General features: G+C 38.3%; 2 pseudogenes; one reads left to right on the top strand and one right to left on the bottom strand.

The window, feature by feature from the left end:
- Window positions 1-289: 289 nt before the first annotated feature.
- LOC112472653 lies at window positions 290-411 on the top strand (annotated as a pseudogene).
- A 10,644-nt stretch (window positions 412-11,055) lies between these two features.
- On the bottom strand, window positions 11,056-11,939 carry LOC102883018 (annotated as a pseudogene).
- Window positions 11,940-12,739: the final 800 nt, after the last annotated feature.

Here is a 12,739-nt window from a genome sequence, read left to right as displayed (position 1 = left end):
CTGGTGGATAAAATATGTGGGCAACATAGTAACACTTGTCTCAGACCCACACCAGGCTTTTTTCTTGTAGTCATTTGGAAACAGAAGTCAAGTGAAATGTCTCCTGGGCCTTGGTATCCTCCACATCAAACTTGTCCTTCAGAAAATGTTTTCCAAATTGGTATACCATATATAAGCAATGAAAAATATAACATTTACTGAGTTTTATTTTGTATACTTATATACCTTTTGGACTGGGAAGTGATACTGTATAAGCTTAGAATTTTCATGGATTAAATCTAACTGCCAAGTCTATAGCCATGCCACACTGATTGTGCCTGATCTCATCTGATCTCGGAAGCTAAGCAGTGTCAGGCCTGGTTAGTACTTGGATGGGAGACTGCCACCTAGGAATATTGGGTGCTGTAGGCGTTGAGAAAGAGAGAAAGAAAAATAAAAAATAAAGGCATGGAAATAGACTGTTCATCTACAAGGAAGGAAGGAAGGAAGGAAGGAAGGAAGGAAGGAAGGAAGAAAGAAAAGAAAGTAAACTAACTGCCAGAGTTCCTTCTGCAACATTTGGGGTGGCGATAGACAATAAAAACAACTGCCATTGGTTAAGTGATTTTGAGTGCCAGCTATCACCTAAGCACTTTTCATGTATTAACTTTTTTAATTGTCTAAATAATCCAACATTACAGGCAATACCATTGTTTCCACTTTATAGGTGATGAAATTAAGAATTCGGAAGGTTAGATAACCCATACAAGCTCATACAACAAGTGGCATGACAAACACATGTTCTGGAGCCAGATGCTAAATGTTTTTTGCAAAGAGATGCCACTGTTCTTTGAGATTTTAACCCATGAGGGTGATCTCATATTCAGAGTCTCACAGGCACAATCTCAGAAGCTTTTGCTGGTCACTGAGAGAAGAGGCCCTGGGGCCTCTTCTACCCTCTGCCTACCCTTTACCACGGGAAGACCTTTATTCCTTAAGACACGATAATAGAGTGAGCAATGGCCTACAGTCGACTAGATAATATCTGCAGCTACAGACTCAGAAAAAAAATACGTTTCTTTTTTTACTTTTGGAGGATGGCTTGAGAGCAAGAAGAAAAACCCATTGTATATTTCACATTGATTTTATTTCAAATATTTAGTAATAAATCTTTGAAAACATTATCTCTTTACCATATATTTCCTGTATTAGATCCTAGGCTTGTCATACAAAGTACCACACACTGAGTAGCTTAAAACAATAGACTTTTTTGTGTTACAGTTTTAGAGGCTAGCAGTCTGAAATCAAGGTGTTGGCAGACCATGCTTTCTCTAAAGGTTCCAGAGCTCCTTCCCTGCCTCTTCCTAGCTGTTGGTGGTTGCTGGCAATCTTTGGTGTTCCTTGAATTGAAGACACACCACTCCAATCTCTGCCTCTCATCATGTGGCCTTCTTTTCGTGAGTCTTTCTGTCTCCATTTTCTCCTATTTTAAGGACACCATGCATACTAGGCTTAGGGCCCACTCTAATTCAGTATTGCCATATCTTAACTTGATTATATCTGCAAAAGCCCTATTTCCAAATAAGTCATATTCTGGGGTTCTGGGTAGACATGATTTTTGGTGGGGACACTATTTAGGAGTTGGGTAGTTAAGTAAATATTGCCCCTCAGAAATTCTGTGGTAGAGCAGAGCCAAGAGTCTGGAATCCAATCCTTCTTCACCACAGTGACCAATAGAGCAGTGCCAAAGGGCCGCACATCAGCATGGTGATCTCTGGGGCCCAACTGACATATGCTTGCAAATCAAACCCCAACCTCTGACATGAAAGGAAAAAACTGCGAGCAGTGTCAACGTCTTCACAAAATGCCATTGTTTTACTCAGGCTCAGATTGTAAAAGTTTTTTAAAGTTAAAGTTTGAAGTGTAAGGTTGGTTAATGTCTATTCTGATGCCAGTTATCTTGAGAAAGTTGAAGATTTTATTTTGAAATCTAATCTATTTCACATCATCTAGATGCTCACAGATTTTTAACTATTAGTATTTAGAATGATTGGCAATAGTTTTCTTGTCAACTGTTTGTTGCCTTGCATCCTATGACTACACATAAAAAATTAAAGAATCTATATGGATTTATTTTCACATTCAGTGACTGGATAATGAATCACAAACATGAAAACAGATGAGGCATGGGCAGATTTTATTGGCTTCTGTGTTTGATTCACAAGCTTATTTGATATTGCTGTGTACTTTGTTATTCTCTTTAAATGTGAATTTGGGGACTTTGGTAATTTCCTAAATGTCATTCAAAGCTGCATGGCATCTGGTAATTAGGAGCCTGATGGTTAGCACAGGTTCCAGAGACACCAGAGTAATAGGTCTGTATATAATTTTTTATTTATTTTTTGCTTCCTGTATCTGCATATTGCAGAATCATATGCTGTATTTTAGGCATTAACTCTATTTCTTTGGGATACAATGAACCCATCAAAACTCAGTTCGGCAAAATATCAGTGGTCTTTTCTGGCCACTCCCTTTTTTACGTTTTGGGTCCTGCAGACACCTGATTCATTACCAGGAGTTCAGTAAATCAATACACATGGTTATTATTGATCTGGAGAGAATAAATTCCCTTTTCTGCTATTATCACTACTGATGAGACATAGTCAGTGGGGGTCAAAGAAGAGAACCCAATCCTCTCTAATTTGAAATGACTTCTTGAGGGCCACAGGAAATAACAACCAAAAAGGTGCCAATAAAGCTAAATACAATGGGTAAAGACTCTTCCCTTTTGAAAATTATTTAGACTGACAGTGGAAATAGCATATCTTCAAAGGTCTATGATGCTGGTATTTATGTCCTCTTCTTCCTTCCTGCCTTCCTCAGACACTGTATACCTGGCAGCTTCCAGCTGGCTGAAATATCCTGACTGACATGGGAAAGAATTGGCTGACCAGCTTGCTAAGTCATTATTAAGAAAAGTCTGCTTCTGAGAATACAAATTTGTATTTTAAAAGGTGATCCACTGCCACTGAGTTATCATTTGCTTGAAGGAGAAACAAACAAACAATTATTTATCTTATATCTGTACTGTCAAGGAGGAAAGAAGCACAATAATGTAATACTTAGGAGTCTAGGCCAGGGGTCAGGAGCCAAATCCATGGTGTCTGCTGAGCTGTCTGACTTCTGGACTGTGTGTTTATGTGTTAAATAAAGATACTAATAGTTCCTATCATGTAGAATTATGTACAAGCTAGATTGAGACTGGCTAGTATAATAGATAAAACTACAAATATCTATGTTAACTAGGAGAAGTACATTTCTAACAGAAAGTCCAAAACGAATATTTCATATAGGCAAGCATACTGCTTCAGTGAGTCAAGGCCTCTCCATGTTGTAGTTCTACTTCCATCAACATGAGGCACCAAGGTTTTGACATTTCATTCGGTCTCAGTCAGGAAAGGTTTTTATGGGTCAGGCCTGATAATGGTGCACATCCCTTCCACGTCCCTTCCATTGCCCAAAACTCAGTCATGCGACCACATTTAAGCATATAACTGGTTAGAAAATAGTTGTGTGACCAGAAAGAGGAGGAAATGAATTTGGTGGACAACTAGCCACTCTGTCAAAAGACTTATGCAAAATAAATGAGTTAACATGTATAAAGCACTTAGAATAATACTAGCCACCTTAAAGATGATAGAAATGTTTTCAAATGTTTTCCTAAATTTATATTTAATCTTGTAAATTTTAAAATATACAAAAAAGTTGAACCAATTTTTTATAGTGAACAAAAATATACCCATTATCTAGATTCCATATTAATGTTTTATTTTATTTACTTTATTACATTCTTATCTATCTATCCTGTTCTATATCCATCAATCTACCTCATTTTTACATCCATCAATATCAGTTTCTGTACATTACCTCCCTAAATACTTCAACATAGATATCATCAGAGTTTAAATATCTATTTTTTCCTTTTAAGGTAAATGTTACATAAAACCCAATGCATAAATCTTAAGTGTAGCATGTTATGAATTTTGATAAGTGCATGCATCTGTGTAACCAAATTTCTATTAATAAACAGAATACTGCTATTACCTTGCAAAGCATCCATCCTCTTGGCCTTTCCCAATCACCAACCCCTCCAAGTAAATCATTGTTCTGATTATTTTCCGCCATAAATTACTTTTGCCTGTTCTAGAACTTAGGAAGAATAGGATGATCCTGCATGCAGTTTGGAGTTTTTCTTGTGTGTGTAATGCTTCTTTTATTTAACATGTTTTCGATATTTAGTCTTGTTGATCTATCAGTAGTCTGTTCCTTTTAATCCCATTGTATGAGTATACCGTATGTTTTTTCCCATTTTTCTTTTATTGAGCTATTATTAACAAAGTCTCATAAACATTCTTGTACATATCCTTTTGTGGACAAATATACTTATTTGTTTTGAGTAACTAGGAGTAAAATTATTAGGCGATAAGGAAGGTCTATGTTTAGTTTTATGAGAAACTGCATAGAAACAAGATTTTGAAATGCAAAAGAAGAGGTCATAAGCAAAATAATTTTCATGAGGCTAGTAATTTTTTCATTGGCTGAGCATTAAAATCCTCTGTGGAGCATAAAACCAGTGGATACCAAGCCCTGTCCCAAGCCAACACCGAGGGGTCCAGTGGGAGGTCCTTGTTTTTCTAAAGCACCACAGAAAATTCTGCAAGTAGTTGGTGTTAATAGCCATGACCCTGAGTCTCAAATGAGATTAATGATGAAAGGAGGTTTTACCTATCTGCAAATAATAGTGTGGAATCCAGGGAATATGTGAGACAATACTTATTGAACTGAGATGTTAAACACTGTGGCTTGAATATTAAATGTGCTTACTTTGCCTTAATGAATACATCAAATATTAGGTAAAGAAATCTAAACACTCAAGTAATTTCAATTAAGACTCTTGTGTTTCACAAGTGCTTCACATTAATATTTTCAGAGTTAAAGAAACAACAATTAAAAACTGAGGTAATATTCATCTTTATATTCTCCATAGAACCCAGCAAAGTGCCTTGCACTTAGCAGATGCTCAAAAAGGACTTATCTAGGAAGTAAAAAAAAAAAGATAAAATGGACTGGTTCTTATTAGGATAATCTTATTATGGAGAATGCACATTTAAATTTTGAGAACCACAGTTCTAGAACATTAGCATGGTTTTAACTTTAAATATATTAAAATCACAGCCCCCCTCCGCCCCGCCAAAAATCCATGCTTTATTATATTAACCCTTGCAAGTCTAAAGACCATGGGAGAAATTCTAAAGGTCTAACCAACTAAAAGTCCGTGGGTTCAATGTTTAATTCAGCTCTGGAGTATCAACTACATGTCTATGTCAACAACATGTCCTGGATATTTCCTTGACAGTTTCCATTTTAATTTTCAGATTAGGTATCATGCTTATAGATTCAAAGAAAGTGGTCACCCTTTTCCCGACCAGACATGGATCCAGGAAGAAAGAATCATGTACAGCAGCAAATCATTGGATTCTCTCCACTCACCTGTCTCTTGGTCTTCTCTTCATGTTGTCTTCTGTGCAAATTTCTCAGCCCCTAGGACTCTTTTGACTCCATCTCCCACCCCAAGTCACCTTAGGAATCCAGAAAATAACACTTGCTTGTATTTATTTTCATACTGGTTCTTAGTAAAACCATCTCTAGAATTATAATTATACTTACGGGCTATCGTTTAATTTGCTAGAAATAGTAGGGATCATTTTTGGAGGATTATGACTGAAATTCAAACTATTTGTATAGGAGAAACTCATAGAGTTGTGAGGAAGACATGCCTTTCGGTGTTCTCTCTCTCTCTCTCTTGCACTCAACTAGTATTTAATAAATGAAAGGACAGATGAATGGATTATGTAAAGTAGAAAATGCATGGTGCTGCGGTAGCAGCAGACTTATATTCTGAATCATTTACTAATTGAACAACCTCAGGTGAGCTGTTTTCCCCATCTAGAAAGTGAGAGTAATAACTACCTCTGAGGATGATTATAAAGAGGTAACGAGATGATTTGCATTGAAATGATTTGTAAATATTCAAACTCTCTACAAAAAAAAGTTATTATTAACCTACTAAATAAAGATCTGTGGTTTAGCTACCAAGAAACTTTCCTGAATATCAAAATTAAGACTTCCTATTGTCTTTGTTTTATAGTAAATTAAGTAATCTGACGAGGGCCAATTTTGCCTTTTGGAAGAAAACTATGCTTAAACTAAAGTTGGTGTGACCTAAGGGAAGAAATAAATTCCGAAACTCTAATCTCACAGTACTGAGCTATGTCTGGCAATGCCTACCTAGATCTGTATATCAGATAACTTGGTAAATGTTAAATCAAAATCCAGACAGATCGTCTGGGCTAGAATTCAATGGGTTTTTGTTAAGTCCAAGGTTTTCGTTCTTGAACACAAAACATTTTCTTAATCATATCATCATCCATGAAAAAGCAATCGTCTTTTCCTGAGAAAAATTTTTCTTTGAAGAAATCTTCTGTTTGTTGTTAAAGGTCCAAGCCCACTAAATGATCTGAATGACTATCTACTGAGAGATTTTTCTAAACTATTTTCCTTTAAATGTGCTTTCGTGTATTGTAGAGCCCTTAGACTGAGATTACTTTTATATGGAAAAATTTTATAGTGAAGTAAATTGCTGTAACAAAGAAACTGTTAGTTTTGTCATTGCCAACACATCACAATAATTCCAGTCTTTGACTGCTCAATTAAACTTCATTTCATCTTAAACTCCATGAATATGAAGTCTCAAGCACACTTTACATATACAAACAGTTGCAGACTGAACTCTTTAGTGGCAAGGAACAAACTTAATGTTCTATAATTTACAAGGTGAATATAGTATATAAAAATGAGAACGTAGTTTTAAAACCAGTCCATGGGAAATCATAAGCAGTTAAGCCAAACCCTAAGATATTTAAATGTGTATTTATACTTTCCAAAAAGGACTTACTTGGTTTCCACGGCACTCCATGATCCTTGTTCTCTTACCTCTGTAGCCTTTGGTGGATTCAATTCAATTTGTAAGAACCAGAGTTTCATAGAGACTCTCAGAAAGAAAGGGCATCTCTCATAAGATTTAGCTGATTTTTTCTACCTTGCTCATTCTTTTAGCCTGCTCTATTTTTCTGCTGGAACACAGTGCAGTGCTCTGCACCTATGGTTACTGAATCACTTTTCTTTGACTTTGCTAGTCCTTAAAACTGTTATACAAGTTCCTTTTACCTTAAATATTCTGAGAAATACAGTCTTCACTCACTTTCTCCTTTTAAAAGCACTGTGTCTCTAATTGCACACAACCTGGTTTCTGCCCCAACACTCTGGTTCTGCATAGCATTTCACAGGTGGAAAGGAACTGAGAGATCACCTGCTAACTCTTGTTTCAGCAAAGAGAAAGGCTGAGGCTTGAGTGCGGCTGTTTCTTCCATATGCACTCAATGTGTGTGATCTGTTCCTGGGTGTCTGCACGCCTCATCAGGGTTCCTTCTGGAAGGTCCACCAACTTCTAGCTGTAACGCTGTTGTTTATTTCTTCTTTGGTTTTCACTGCACTCTATGCTGCTGGAGCTCCCACCTCAAGTCCCAGTTTTGCTCTCCCTCCGTGTGTCTCTACTTCGCTGCGTCCACTTTATGGGCCTTCCTCTCAAGGCTCCTCTCCATGTTTCTGTCTCTCCTCATGAACTTATTATCCCTCCCAGCTCTTTAGGGATAGATCCCAACACTCTTGGGCTTGGACCTAGTCTCTATGTTTTAACTTTAAATCCTACTATCTGACTCAGTTTTCTCTTCTCCCCGAACCCTCTCTCCCTAGCAAACTTCCTATTTCTGTCACAATTACCGTAATTATCCCAGTCACTAAGTCTTAAACTCTTGTTGCAGCTTTGACAGGGCTGTTGCTTCTCCACAGCCCGTCACCAAAACCTATTAACCTGTCCTTTCCATGTGACTTAAAAGCCCCTCTTCCACCTCCATAGTTCAAGTTCTCATTTCCTATTTGTCTTCTCAACTTAGGTTTCTCCTGCTCTTCACACCTCCACTCCCAACCCCACTCCCCACAAAAAGTTCTATAGCCACTGCCAAGTTAGTCTTCCTCACCAGCTCATGGTAACAAAACCATCAGTTAACACTTTTCAGTCGTTCTTTGTTGTGAGGTATATACATATCTTACTTCAATTAATCCTAACAAAAACCCTATGGGGAAGATACTATTATTTTGATTCCCATCTAACAGGTAGAAAATTAAATCTCGTAGAGGTTACAATACTTGGCCAAGTTTACACCAGTATAAGTGGCAAAGTTGGGATTCAGAACAGGTCAACAGCCTTTGAAATGCATGGGCTTGTCTTCTACACGGGAGTGGCCTGGACTCTGGGGTCTTGGTGTTGACTCCTAGGTGCATACCTGCTAAACTTCAATTTTTCCCCTCAATGTCACTCTGTCTTTCCATTTACTAGGTACGGGTTCCTGACTCATGTGTTTTCTAGTTCCTGGTGACTATAAAATCCACAGAGTTCTGGACTCCATCCCCTTGTCTGGGACCCTGTTAACCTGCCTAATTTTTGTTGCTTCCATACCCTCTCCCCACAACACACTCTGAAGAATGGCCCATGTACTGCCTGGCTTCTGTAGACCTTAACTCTGGTACCTGCCTGAGGTGCCTGCTCTTATATCTCAGAAAGACTCAGATATAAACCTGGGTGGAAATTTTGGTATATCCTAATTTGTACTTATTCCCCTCAGAACTCTTTAACCATCTAGCCTAACTTTGCCAGTTCTGATATTTCCCTGACCAGTAGTTATGACCAGTCAATTATGACATTATCTTCCTCTCCAGTTTTATTCTAATTAAAATTCACATTAAGGCAAGGTCTGGTCCAGTCCAGCACTGCTTTTATTTCCCTTCCCCTTTCTATTGTCCAGCTTTTCCTGAGGTCTTCCCACATCTCCACAGCTCTCCCAATGTGAAGGATGTATGTTCTATCAGTGATTTTCAGGTTTGGCTATGTATCACAATCACCTGAGAAACAATTCAAACAGATGACAAGCCTACACAGAAATCCTACTGAATTCAGAACCACCAACCAAGACTTCCTTGAATCTTCGATATTTATACATAACAAACAGTAATTATTCATGATGGGCTTAGTTTTTTTTTTTTTTAATTATTTAATAAACTTACAAATTACATAGGAGATGTAGGTCACCTGGCCAAATGCTTGACAGATAACAGGTATCAGTAAATGCTAGTTAGCTTCTCTACTCTTTATTTTAGTCATCACAAGTTTTATAGCCTTCATTAGTTTAAATAAACATTTTTAATAGATTTATATCTCCTGTATTTCTTCCTGTTCTGTATAGTACGGCTGCTTAGTCAAAGTTTCTCTGGCTTACTCTTGACCTTCAATTATCCATTTCAGATTCTTTCTTTGGCATTTTGATATTAAACTCATTTGTTAATCTGTGTATTTCTTAACTTTCTATAAAATTATATAGTCTACCACCTACTCTTTTTTCTACTTTTAATCTTGATCTTTGCTGCTTTATTTTTTGCTATAATTTTCAAGTAATAAAATAGACCTTAAAATCTCAGAGCCATTAATTTGATGTGTCTTTACAATTTTTTAATTTATTTAAATTACCTTTGTCGAGCATTACTGAAAGAACTTGGAACTTAAATTTTAAGTTTTCTGTCTGATTGAAATAGCCTTTATAGGTGAAAAAGGTAGAAGAGATCTAAATCTAAAAGAGATCTTGGATATTATCAGTTCACCTGGTTCACTACATGTGAAGAGGCAGAAACACAGGTAAAGTGAATCACCAATGGTCATGCTGGTCACTGGGGCAGGCTCGTTGTTGTGTGTACATGGGATAGGGGTCATGTAGCATAGAAGAGACTTAATGGTGACATTTTAAAATTGTACAATTGTTTTTCACCTGTGCCATGCCCCCCTCCCCCGCCACTTAGTCTTTTAAAATGACAGAAAAATCCTAAGCAATCAGAGGTTTGGGATTTAATAAGTTTACTCCTTCAGTTTCTATTTGCTGTACTCAGTATTTCTTTGAAATACCAGACAGACTTGGCAGTGCCCAACAGTGAATTTCTGATTTCCTGTTTTGAAAAATTCAGGGTCTCTGAGTATTCTGTTATAGTGACACTTGTCCAAAACTGGTACTTCCCCAGAGTTGGGGAGCATTAAATGTACCAGCAAGAAAAGATCTTCCTTGAAAAAGAAAGAAAATCACTCCTCAAAACCCAGCAGATCTTTCTGCAAGGAGGTTTTTCCTCCTATCCCATCTCTGCAGGATGTTTTGGTCCTTTTTATTCCCAGTGGAGCAAGAGAGACTAAAACCTAACCTGAGTTTCAGAATACAAGACAGTGGTGGCTGTGAAGAGTGTGACATCGAACAACTGGGACATTCCTTCACCCCCCATAGCCTATGAATGTGCTTCATAGAAAAAAAAATTGCAAATCTACAAAAATATAACAGCTAGAATTACAAAATCCATCCATCCAAGGGTTGTGGAAGGCAGGAGGAGAGGTTGGAGGGTCAATGGCACAGAGAGATAAACCAAAATATCAGTCCAGGCACTGGTCTGGCAAATGCTAAAGAAGAACTGTAGAAAAACCTGTGGTCCTGTCCTGTCTGGCTCACCTGTGGGAGGAACCATCACAGACTGATGTCAGAAAGATTATTCTCTTTGTGCACTAGAAACAAAAATCCCAATTCCCTGGTGAGAAGGGAATGTCCAGAGGGTCCTTGGCAGAATGGGTCCTGCCTCTCAGAGGGTGGGGAGGGGTGAAGAGGAGAGAAGAGTTGCCACAGAGTCCTTCATATCATCATCCCCCCTGGAGTGCAGGTTACTCAGCAACCTGCAACAGCCTTCAGTTAACAGGACACAGATGGAACTCCTCTGTGAAGGCTGAGCTCAGGGCACACTGTAGGCAGTCTGATATAAGAGTCTCTTACCTAAGAAGACCACCACAAAGAGGTGCGACTGGCTCTTTGCCATTTCTTAAGCTGATAATAAAGAAAGGAAAGAGGATAGAGAAGAGACAGCCACCAACAATTTGCGAGGACTGCACTGCTATGAGGAATGCCAAGGGCAAACCAAATCTAAGCTAGTAAAGACAGTCTTTTTTTCTAGGTTTGACAACCACTGGTGTGTTTTGATTCCGTTATTGAACTAGAGATATTCAAAGCAGTATAGTGAGCAGAGACATACGCAAAAGACCAACTAGATGACCAATGAGATAGATGGGAAAGAGACTTATGAATATCCTCTGCATGAAGAAAAGAGCATACAGCAAACAGCTGAAGAGCACATAAGTAATTGTTTTACTGACAGCGAGGAATGGATGAGGCTTCCTTCCTGATATTTCAAATGTCATATCAGCTGTATCTTCAAACCAACAGCGTGGTCAACTTTGTTAAGCAAGACAGGGGGAGCACCAATGAGCCCTGAGAATCAAAGTAAGGAAGAATTCCTACCACGGCCAAACATCTCCATGTGGTGTTGTATCACCTATCACTTGTGCTGCTACTGACTGAAACACAGGAAGAAACATTCAATGAAACAAGAAGAGACTGACCCAAAATACTCTGCCATTCCAAGTGCAGTACTGGAAAATTCCAGTGACAATATGTGGTCATTCTCCTGCTTCTGCTCCATACTATACTCTCTCTGATGCACCAGGACTCCACTTTCTATTCTCCAATGCTGCTCCTCCCTTCTTCCCTGGATTTGAGCATTTGTTTTGAGTGGTGCAGACAAATACCCCAGATAGACTCCTTAATTACCTCGGCAAGATCCTGGAGAATTTTGCCACTGTTGGCCAACTCTTCACCATTCAAACTATCGATTACATAGAGGAGAGAGAAGAGCCTCAAATCTCTCATCATGAAGGACAAGGCAGCTTAGCACCCCAGCTCCAGCTCCAGCCTGGCTCCTCACAGGCTGCTCACCTTCCTCACACTAGTTGCCTCACCCACCAGGGTGCTCCCAGGACACGTTTTCTTTTCATGATGGAGTGCCCTGGGCTTGGTCATGGGACTTCTACCCTTTGCCATCTATTCTGGTTCCCCTTGTGACCACATAGAGTTTTATAGAGTACATTAGTACCATCTAGACTCTTAGCTCCAAATATATCTGTAGCCAATGTCTCTCTTGAATTGGGAAGACTGTACATCTAATGGATTACTCAATATTTTTATTCGACTAGCTAAAAATTATCTCATAATTAACATAGCCAAAATGAGTTTTTTTCTAAAAACCTCCTTCTTCCACAAACTCCTACCTCAGTTGAGGGTACCTTCATCCTTCCAGTTTCTCAGTATTAAAATGTCGGAGACCTACTTGCCTCTTATTTTTCTCTCGCATTCTTTCCATTTTGTTGATGGCATTCAAATATTGCTAAAATTCAACTTATATTTCTGCTAAAGTGACTGTTACCAGATTTACCTCCGCATTATAAAAAGTTAAAAACTAACCAAAATATGTAAAGTAATTATCTCAAAACATTGAAAATCACGCAGCATAGTACAATGATCCCTGAGAGGCGAGAAAAATGGTTACATGAGCTCTGCAGTTGGCAGTGATTACTGCCTGGAGGCAAAAGTCTGGAACACAGAGTAAGGAGGGGAATCACAAGCAGAGCATAGTCATGACCTTGATTTGAAGAGACAAATAGGAACTCAGA

Source organism: Pteropus alecto, unplaced genomic scaffold (genome assembly GCF_000325575.1).
Source record: "Pteropus alecto unplaced genomic scaffold, ASM32557v1 scaffold87, whole genome shotgun sequence".
Lineage (NCBI taxonomy): Eukaryota > Metazoa > Chordata > Mammalia > Chiroptera > Pteropodidae > Pteropus > Pteropus alecto.
This window is presented reverse-complemented; position numbering and strand designations above follow the sequence as displayed.